This window comes from Lycium barbarum, chromosome 10, assembly GCF_019175385.1.
Source record: "Lycium barbarum isolate Lr01 chromosome 10, ASM1917538v2, whole genome shotgun sequence".
Lineage (NCBI taxonomy): Eukaryota > Viridiplantae > Streptophyta > Magnoliopsida > Solanales > Solanaceae > Lycium > Lycium barbarum.
In genome coordinates, this window is record NC_083346.1 from 103865745 (window position 1) to 103874682 (window position 8938).

Genomic DNA, 8938 nt, shown 5'->3' on the forward strand with positions numbered 1-8938 from the left:
ATTGTGGCTGAAAACGAGAACAGTGGGTTACGAAACCTACCAGCAGATCCAATCGACCCAAACTCTGTTGATTCGAGAGAAGGCCTCAACCGGCAGAACACCGTGAACCAGGAGAATGCCACCTTACCGGCCACTGATCCCTTGAATACTCAGAACTCAATTACTTTATCTCAGGCTCAAGGCCGGAAAGCACCGGATACTTCGGATGAGATTAACTTACGTTTAATTTTTGAAAGGTTGCAGGAACAGGGGACCGCCATAGCCGAACAGGGAATTGCAATAGCTCAGCTGCAGAGCAAAAATGATAAGGTAGCTCCGAAAAGGTCAAAAGGGGTCACCGAACCAAGGCGGGATGAAACACGGATAGTCAACAGTAATGGATCGAGAGCCGGTTCATCCACCAAAGTTCTAAAGATGCTCAAAACCTTAGCAAAGCGGGTAGATTCAACGGAGAAGAGGGTGGAAACATATAACTCTCGGGTGGATCAGATCTCGGGATCTCCGCCGATTCTAAAGAGGCCGGATACAAAAAGGTACATCCAAAGGCCTTTCTCCCCAAGTGCGGCTCCGAAATTAACCCCGAAGAGGTTCAAGATGCCGGATATCCAGAAATACGACGGCACAACTGACCCGCAGGAGCATGTAACTTCGTACACTTGTGCCATAAAAGGCAGTGATGTCGAAGAGGATGAAATTGAGTCCGTGTTGTTGAAAACATTTGGGGAAACACTATCGAAAAGAGCGTTGACCTGGTATGACCATCTGCTCGAGCATTCAATCACTTCCTTTGAAATGCTCGCAGATGCATTCATAAAAGCCTATGCCGGAGCTAAAAAGGTGTAAGCCCAGAAGGCAGACATCTTTCGTATAGCCCAAAGGGATGATGAGTTATTACGAGAATTTGTGAACCGCTTCCAAAAGGAACGGACGGAGCTCCCCCGGTTCCGGAAGAATGGGCTGCCTCATTCAAACTGAAAGAAAACCTGTTGGAATATGAGGCTGTAACCTGGGCAAATGTTCACAACTGATCCAAATCAAAGATTCGGGTTGAAGATGACCAACTCGAACTTCCCCCAGGACCCACAAATATGAGCAAGAGCTCTGAGAGGTCGAGGAAAAATTACGAGCCAGAGACACGGCTATCAAGGGAAAGGTACCGCCCATACACTCATTTGAAAAAATCGAGCTTCTGGTTGGAAAAAATTGAGGGTCAGTCCCAGTCATTTCTTGGGTAGGGGCGATAAACGGGTTGAACCCCCACCAAATAGTCGAGTCCTATTATTTAGAAGTGATGCCGGGAGCTCGACTAGCAACAAAGACTTACCGAAGATATCGGATTACAACTTGAACATCAACACCTCGGACCTCGTCTGGCTATTGCCGTATCACAGAGGCTAGATGGCCGAGGCCATTAATGTCAGACCCACGTCAATGGTACCCGAGTGTGGTATGTGAGTATCATGAGACTCATAGGCACAGAACTGAAGACTGTCACCAGTTAAGAGAATAGGTGGCTCGTTTATTGAAGATTGGCCACCTTCGAGAATTCCTGAGTGAACAAGCCAAAATCCACTACAAAGAAAGGGAGAATCACAAACGAGCTGAGCCGGTGAAGCCTCAAAATGTAATCAATATGATAATTGGTGGAACGGATGCTCCACGAGAGCCGGTGATGAAACGAGCAAAGGTTTTCATTCTACGAGAGAAGCGCAGTCGGGACTATGTACCCGAGGGTTCTATCTCCTTCAGTAACGAGGATGCAGAAGGCATCATTAAACTGCACAATGATGCATTGGTAATTTCTATCCTTAGTTTCAAATCACGGGTTAAACGTATTTTGATTGATCCAGGTAGTTTGGCCAACATCATCCGGTGGAGAGTGGTAGAACAGCTAAAGCTACCCGGCCAGATTGTACTGGTAGCACGAGTACTCAGTGGGTTCAATATGGCGAGGAAGCGCCACTTTTTCCAAAAAGGTCGGATCAAAGAGATGATGAATTAATTGGAAGCAAGTACACCAAATAGCAACTAAAGGAAATGGGTTCGAAAGCGAAGCAGAAGGGGGTCGGACTCGGTTTGTGAAGAAGATGATTTCGGCGTACCCAGATCATTCGTATTACCGGATGACTCGGATGCAACCAAACCCACCGTGAAGGAACTGGAACAAGTCATCTTGTTCAAACATCTACCGGATAGAAAGGTATATCGGGCACGGGGTTAACCTCGGAGCTCAGGAAGAAGTTAATTAAATTTCTTCAAGCTAATACTGATTGTCTTGCATGGTTCCATATAGATATGACAGGTGTGCCACCGGAAATCACGACTCATAGGCTCATCCTCGATAGGAGATTTCCCAAGGTGAAGCAGAAAAGAAGGCCAATGGCTGAGCCGAAACATGCCTTCGTAAAAGATGAGGTAACAAAGCTTTTAGAAATAGGCTCTATCAGAGAGGTAAAATACCCAGATTGGCTAGCTAATGTAGTAGTAGTGCCAAAGAAAGGTAATAAATTCAGAATGTGTGTTGACTATAAGGATTTGAACAAAGCGTGCCCGAAGGTTTCGTTTCGATGCCTCACATCGACCGAATGATCGATTCAACGACCGAGCATAAGATGTTAAGTTTTCTCGATGCTTACTCTGGATACAACCAAATCCGGATGCACCCGGAGGATCAAGAGAAAACATCCTTTATTACCCGATACGGGACTTACTATTATAATGTCATGCCTTTCGGGTTAAAAAATGCCGGAGCAACTTACCAATGCCTAGTTAATGGAATGTTCGAAGAACAGATAGGGAAAACAATGGAAGTTTATATTGATGACATAGTAGTCAAGTCCCTGGAAACAGAAGACTATTTAAAACATTTGCAGGAAACCTTTGATGTACTTCGCAAATACAACATGAAGCTTAACCCGGAGAAATGTGCCTTCGGTGTCTGATCAGGCAAATTTTTGGGTTTTATGGTGTCGAACCGGGAGATTGAAATTAACCCGGATAAGATCAAATCCATCGAGGATATTGAGGTGGTGAACAACGTCAAGGGAGTGCAGAGGCTCACCGGAAGGATAGTAGCACTGAGCCATTTCATTTCGAAGTCGTCAGATAAAAGTCACCGTTTCTTTTCATTACTGAGAAAGAAGAATGATTTCATTTGGACACCGGAATGTCAAAAAGCTTTGTAGGAATTAAAAAGATACTTATCGAGTTCGCCTCTTCTGCACACACCGAAGGAAGACGAACAGTTGTTTCTATACCTTGCTGTAAAGAAATTCTGCCATTTTGTACTGACAAACGTACGGATGTCAGACCGTACGATCCTACCTTATCATTTTTAGGGTTTCTTTATTCTAAAAGGTTTTGCATTGTATTCAAGGCGCATGAGGCATACCTATAAATAGAGGATACTTCCCCACTTTTTGGGGTCAGCATTTCAGATCTAGCACATTGTAATAGAAAAATATATTGAAGCTCTCTCTCTCCCTCCCTCTCTCTCTCTCTCTCTCTCTCTCTCTCTCTCTCTCTCATTCTGGTCCGAATTTCTATTGTTCTTTAGCTTTATTCATCCATTCAACATAATACATCGCTCAGTGTGTGTGTGTGTGTGTGTGTGTGTGTGTGTGTGTGTGTGTATATATATATATATAGCTTAAGTCACCAATCCTAACACATTTGTTCACGGCATTAGCATATATATATATTGTAACAAACAAATATATACACATTTCGTACCAACCAATAATAGATTAAAATTCATCCACATATCCTATACCTCACTTATAAATTCAATTGTTACCGAAATTCAAGGTAAACATAGGCACGGGGTTATCATAAGTAGCCCGCCTTAGCAGTGTCATGTCCGGCCATCTAGGCACGGTGTTATCATAAACCGCCCGCTTTAGCGGTGTCATGTCCGGCCATCTAGGCACGGTGTTATCTCATCCTTATATACTTATCATAAAGCATGCATTAGAACTCTATCGGGGTGATGTAAGGTCAAGAACCCCCGATTCCATTATGGAGTAGTCATGATCATCATGTCTCACCTTGAAGAAACAACCGTTATAAAGTGAGCCTAACAACAATGAGTGACATCAAGGAATCATATAAGGATCATTAGCTTCATAAGACTATCATATCATAAGCTTTGGAGTCTCTAGGAATGATCATAAAACTCACCTTTGATTATGTAGGAATGGGCTTTGGATGAAAAGACTTCACTTGGGGAAAACTCTAACTTCAATTCTAAAGAAATTTCTAGCTTCCATGAACCCTTGTTAGCCTCCTTGCACTTGATTCCACTAATTATTGGTGTTTGATCTTGGATTCACCTTGAATTTATGTTAATGAAATGCATGGAACCTTCTAGAGGTCTTGAGAGAAGTGGAGAAGATATAAAATGAAAAATATGAACTTGGGTCATATATGAGAAAACGTTGTCCCGATCATGTTATACGGACACTTATACGGTCCGTATAACTTTATACGGTCCGTATAAGTGACTGTATTTCACCATCAGGGATTTTCCCTTCCTGTAAAGGTTATACGGGCCGTATAAAGTTATACGGGTCGTATGAGTGGTCATATAACTCCATTATTCTGAAGTTAATCTCGTCTTTTCGTTTGATCTCCAATCCTTATGAAACCTTCTTAACACTTGTTTAACACTTCATTAACAATCTAAATATCCTCATAACTCTTCTCCAAGGCGTTATCAATCAATCCTTAACTCGATAGTTGCAAAATCTTCCCCAAACACAACTTATACCTCACCTCCCTTTGACGAACTTAGTCTCACTAATTCATATCACTTCAAAATCTTATTGTACACACTCTAAACTAGCCAGGTACCCTTCTCATAGTCATAAAGGCCTCATGTTCACCTTAAGCTTGTGTTAGTCTATTTACTGCGCAACGACATGAAATTTCCGAGGTGTAACAACAATGCACATTGATGAGAAGTGAATGCTTAAATTATACTTTTTGTTTCACAAATTATGAATATTCAGCTTTAAATTAAGTAAGTCTAATCCATTTAAAAAACTTATACCACAAAGTTTATTTTTGGTTTAAACGTGGGTTTCTATATTTTTGATTGAATATTGCAATATTTATAATTTCCTTATGTGGAAATAAGTATAATTAATCCAGAATTAATGAGAATTGTCTATCTCTAAACCTTTTCTTTCATAACATAAAATTGTCCCACAATTACTCCTTTTGAACGTGGATCATGTTTCAATACTGATATCTCACTAAAATTTTCAAAGTCATGAAATCCTTAGTATCATGTAATATTAGGTGAGTATATTTAATAAGATTTAATGCATTTATTACTATTAATTATTGCTATTGTATTGCCAAAGTAGTATGTATACATTTTCAATTATGTACCCTTTTTAAGGTTTGTTTTTTTTAATTATATCATGTAATATTATATCTTACCATTTAAAGGCGTGTTCTTGACTATAAATTATATCCGAGAATATCAGTTAATTATATTTCTCCAATCAAGTACACTAAATTAGGTGAGTACATTTAATAATGTCAATTAGTTTCTCTTTAAATTAAAACAAATAGAATTACTTTTACATCCCGCATTTTTGCATGTTCGGAAAATTCGAAATAATTTTGACTTGTAAGAAATAAGGCCATAATTTGATATCTATTTAAAATATGTGTGTTGACCATGAAATGTTGATGTGGAAATATCGAGGAAGGCTAAGGGCAAAATTTGGAATTTTGGAAATTAGTTTCGCGGATTACAAAATATGGACCATAACCAATTGGGCTCAAAAAAAAAAAAGAGGCCCATAAGTAGTAGTGGCCGGCCATACCCATTGAAAAGGGCCCAAGCCCATGACAATTCAAGACCAATGAAATAAATAAAGGAAAAAGGGGGCCATAAGTCTTCTACACTAGAAACTTCAAGAAGAAAAAAATTGAGAGCATCAACAAAGGGCCATTCGGCCACTACAAGAAAAAAAACATTGTGGAGCTCAAATCTTTGGTTCAAAACTCACCTCCTTTGAATTCTTACTAAGCCCGGAACCCTCTTCAACGTGGTATAAACTTTGAGGCAAGAAAACACTTTTTTTACCAAGTGGAGAATTTGGAAAAGGTGAGAATTCTACTTTTTTTTATATTGGAAGAATTTTATATATATGTTGTAGTATGTGGGAATGAATGTAGAGTATGAAAATTTTGTGTCATGGGTATGTGTGTGTGTGGCCGAAAATGGGTGTTGATGGAGAGGAATGATCAAAAATTTTATTTACTATGTTAATTGTGTTGTAATGGCATTTTAATGCAAATGGAAGAATTCTAGTTCAAGTTGGCATGAAAATTTTTGTTAAGTTGTTGTAGGAAATTTGGTGATTTTATTGTAGATTTATGTAATTATGGAAATGGAATTGTTAAAGTGTAAATTGTGGTTGTTGTTGATGAAATGGGAAGACGAAAAATGTGTTGTGAATGTTGTGTCGAAGGTTGGAGATTTCGGATGAATTCTAGTCTTGGTGGATTTTTTGTATATTTTGTAAAATGGTATGAAATGCTTTGAATTGCACTTGAATGGTCTTGAATTGGTAATGAATGTGTAAGTGTCGATATTGGCTTGAAAAATCCGTAATTGAATGGAATGTCGGTGAATTATGTTGAAAGGAAGGGTACTAGTGTTGGAATGCATTTTAAATTGGTTTTTGATGTTATTGGTTTGGTTGTTGGTATTGTTGGTATGGTTGTTAATGAATTTGACAGAGTTTAATTCTCGGGGATGTTGAATTTACAGGGGAGATGCTGCCGAAATTTCGGTAGACAAATACTAATTAGAATTAAAATTCTAAGTACTTGTAGCTAATTTTTGGAAATTGATAATATTATTGTAGATATTGGAGAGCCCGAGACTTGAGTCGGGATTTGTTTGGCGAGTGATCGAGATTTGGTAGTGAGCGATCGAGGTATGTAAAGCTTACCGTTCTTCCTTTTTGGCATGACCTTTATGAAATAAATGAATGACATATATGTATGCTCCAAAGAAAAATTCTACTCCTAGAGCCACTAGGATGGCCTATGTCTTTGATTTCCATAAACTATTCCATACGACTTGTCACATGCCTATGATGTTTGAAGTATTAGTCGATACGTTTCCGGATGTGGTTTGAAAAATATTTGATATGGCTTAAGTTTGGATATGTATATTTCGAATATGTGCATATGATTCTAAGACTCCGTTTGAAGAACCCTATAATGTTATTTGAAAGTTCCTCAATATGAATGATACTAAATTTTCAGAAAATGACCTATGATGTGTTTTTCGAAAGTTTTGTAATTTGGAGGTCCGTAACTTTTGTATACTAATTTCCGATGGACTCGATGCCTACCTTGAGCCTTCTAATATCAGTATGTATATGTATTTATCCGTCGAGTCTTGAAATTTATTTAAATATGTGTATGCATATGGTTTCCGCACTACTCCGCTCGTGCCTACTACTATGATATCGTTCGCCGGATCTCGGGCCGTCTTTGTGATCGTGCGCACTATGTAACATTCGGCAGTATGATGTGTTACGGTTCCCGAGGCATCGCTATAGGGCCGGGTACCGCTTATATACGGCGTTATGATGTGATATGATATATGACATGTTCTGGCGTTGTGATACGTTATGATGATACGATATGTTCGGGGTTTGTACGGAGATCTGAAACTTTCTGGAGTATGATGTGTTGTGGCGCCAGCGTCGGAGTGGCGACCACGTTCCTGAGCCTTATGCACGATTTTTATTTGCATGATATATATATATATATATATATATATATATGTCTTCTGCACAGATTTTGATATATTCTTTCGGTATCCATATTCTGCACTCCTCACTTCGGTTATGATTCTCACTTCGGTTATGATTCTGACTTCAGTATTTCATGTTTTACATACTCAGTACATATTTCATACTGACCCCCTTTCTTCGGGGGCTGCGTTTCACGCCCGCAGGTACGGACGTTCATTTTGGTGATCCTCCAGTATAGGATACATATTCTGCCACTTGGATTGCTCCTTTTGATTCGGAGCTCATATTTTTGGTACATATCTTCTGTTATACACATTCTGTATATATGACTATTTGGGTACGGCGGGGCCCTATCCCGTCATATGTTTTGTTATGTTTTGTAGAGGCCTGTAGTCATATATGTGGGTCATGGGTCATGTTTGTTCGTTGTGATTATGATCTGCGTCTTAATGCGGCCCCGTTTACTATTATGGCCAAAACGACCCATTTGTCTGTATATGTGTATATATCTGGCGATATGTATTCCGCCAATCTATTGGATTTGGATATGATGTTTCTGTACGGGCGACCGCTTAAGATGATATTTGCTTTCAGTACTTGCTTAAAATGACGTATGTTAAGTTTGAATGAATTTTGGATATGTCGATCTGATACGTAAGTCTGTTTGGGTGTAAAAATAGGGCATCAGTCGCGGCCCACGGGGCTGGGTCGTGACAATTACTTACCAAGTAGCGTAATAATATCAAGCTAGACTACCCGCCTTTTATTATAATATAGATATAGATTCTTCTTCTTCTTCTTCTTCTTATTATTATTATTATTATTATTATTATTTTACAACTCTACTACTATGTGTTGATAATATCGTATGGGTATATTATCTGAGTGCATTATTATTTTCATTATTATTATTAACAATTACTGCTATTATGTGTTGATAATATCGTATGAGTATATTGAGTGAGTTTATTATTATTATTAGTAGTAGTAGTAGTAGTAGATTATTAAATTAGATAATATTTTGAACTACAATTAATAACTTCTTTTATAGTTAATGCAAATAGAATTTGTTGCCAAGTGGCTTGTTCATATTACGCCACTTGGCTTAATATTAAGCTAGACTACTCTCCTTATATATATATATATAT

General features: G+C 38.7%; 1 long non-coding RNA gene across 1 annotated transcript; it reads left to right on the forward strand.

Annotated features, from left to right (window-relative positions):
* Positions 1 to 5884: 5884 nt before the first annotated feature.
* Positions 5885 to 8410, forward strand: LOC132615422 (uncharacterized). Its single transcript, XR_009572687.1, has 3 exons — positions 5885 to 6121; positions 6888 to 6959; positions 7994 to 8410. It is a non-coding gene; the product is annotated as an uncharacterized LOC132615422 (long non-coding RNA).
* The last annotated feature ends 528 nt before the right edge of the window (positions 8411 to 8938 follow it).